The 2,260-nt window shown below is 37.9% G+C and overlaps 1 pseudogene; it reads right to left on the bottom strand.

Annotated features, from left to right (window-relative positions):
* Positions 1 to 552: 552 nt before the first annotated feature.
* Positions 553 to 2,260, bottom strand: part of LOC102820308 — an 8,596-nt pseudogene continuing 6,888 nt past the window's right edge.

Here is a 2,260-nt window from a genome sequence, read left to right as displayed (position 1 = left end):
AACGATATACGATAGAATGAATGTAAAACTAAAGGTCTCTCATGTAAACTATCATATAATTCACAATAAAACATTAAAAAAGAAAAGATTAACAGCCTCAGAAAAACTGCATAGGGTTTACTATGACTCAGAACTGACACATTACACTAAACAACAACAAATACTCTGCTATAATCAAGATTATCTTCACAATGCATATAAATATCTATGTAGAAATATCTTCTGCCAACTTATGTGCATATATTCTTGGATATAACCTTATTTGTCTTCCTACTCCACTTCAACTTGTATGTTCTTTTGTGATTGACAAATTTCACTCAACATAATCTTCTCCATGAAGTCCTTGTGAAGCCCTGTAAGATAAGAACTGTACTACTAACTGCAAGGTTTGCAGTTTAAGCCCATCACCCCACTCCTTGGAAACATATAGGGTCAGCATGATTCAGAACCAACTCCATGGCACTTAACACCAATACTAATGTCCTCTATGTTATGAGCTGTTCCACAGACTCATCGTTATTGTGTATGTGTTGCTAAAACATTTATTGACAATTAGAAACACACCCATTTGCTGTGGTACCATTGCTCTACGCATTCATTACAAGTGACATAGGTCATCATCTCTTCACTGGGGTTGGAATTCCGCACCCAACTTGGAAGGAAAAGTGTTCCCAGGCAATGACAGTAATCTTGCAGTTGTGCTTCTCACAGTATCTGCATTTGATTTTTTTCGTCTGTGTACCATCAAGTTGTTGAGGAAGGCAATGTTCCTGTATGAAAGATTCTGTGTAGGCAACTCCAAGCTCCTTCAGCCTTGATTGGCCATTTTCAGGCTGGCCATTGCAGCAAATTCTCTTGGTGACATAGTTTCAGAGAGCAAGTTATGTTGCAAATGAGAATTTCTGGGGTTCTTTAAATTGGAAAGTTTGTTTAGGATGCAAGGTTTTGTATTTTTCTGAGGTTTCTTGAATAAAGGGCAAAAATGTGGTCTTTAATTTCTTTTGCAAATTTCTGCCACAGATCAGCTTTTGGAGGATCTTTGGGAAAGCTAGTTAAAGCTTCATAAAGAAGTTATATGCATTTGATTCTCAAAGACATTGTAGGACCCAGAGACCTACTGGATTCCTTGCCAATAGGTACAAGGTCACAACCACTGCAATGTCGCTTCTTAGGTACCATGTGAACAACACTATTTGCTGGTACAATCATTTCAATGACTTTTGCAAATCTTTGGATGAGAGGTGAGAATTTAGAACTGGAGATGTCCAGAGTCTCATCTTGACTTGGGTCTTGAGAAAGTCCTGCCTTCTCATACTTACTCCCCCCTGTGAGGAATAACTGAGGGTCATCTACTGATTGGAAGTGAGGAGTTTTTTGTTGTTTTTCTTTTCTTTCTTTCAAAGCTTTTATAGTCTACTGAGTGAGTGAAGGCTTTCAAGACAGATCACCACTATTTTTACATTCAGCAGACCATTGTAATGCTTACATACACCCTTAGCCAATAGTATTTACTTCTATTAGCATCCTTTTAAAAATTATTTTTGGTGTGCCACATTGTAAATATATATTTGTAAAATGTCCAAAGGGCATATTTTGCAAGCCTGTCCACAGGCATGCTGCTTTTCTCAGTCCATGGACCTATAATCTATCATCGTTAGTTTTTAATGCTGTGTAGTATCCCATTGTTTGTATGTACCATAACTTGTTTATTCATTTATCTGTTTTGATGGGCACTTAGGTAGTTTTCATCTTTTCGTGTTGTGAATAATGTAGCTATGAATATTGCTGTGCATACGTGTTTGTGTCATGACCCTTGTGGCACTGCAGAATAAAGCACTGGCCTGCAAGCTTTGTTTAAACCACAAGGTTGGCAGTTCAAACTCATCCGTCGCTCCTTGGAAAATCTACACAGAGTTGCTATGAGTTGAACAGAATCATTGGCACTTATCAACAATAAGAAGTGAGATTGCCATGTCATAGGGTATTTCCAACTTCCAAAGAGGTGCCTGCTTTGGAAGTTGTCTGTTCATGTCCTCTGATCATTATTTATTTGGATTGTTCTTCATTTTTGTTGTTGTTGCTGCTGCTCAGACACCCTACACAGAGTAACTATGAATCAAATAGACTCAATGGCACTTAACAACAACAATATGGATAAAATATTGAATGATGAAGAAAGCATCAAAAGAATATGAAAGGATTTTCAGTTCTGGCAGCTGCTAAGGCAGAGTCAAGTAGGGCAGGTTCCATGGGGAAGGGA

The sequence above is a fragment of the Chrysochloris asiatica genome, unplaced genomic scaffold (genome assembly GCF_000296735.1).
Source record: "Chrysochloris asiatica unplaced genomic scaffold, ChrAsi1.0 scaffold00006, whole genome shotgun sequence".
Classification (NCBI taxonomy): domain Eukaryota; kingdom Metazoa; phylum Chordata; class Mammalia; order Afrosoricida; family Chrysochloridae; genus Chrysochloris; species Chrysochloris asiatica.
The sequence above is the reverse complement of the archived record's forward strand: the minus strand, read 5'-3'. Positions and strand labels throughout refer to the sequence as shown.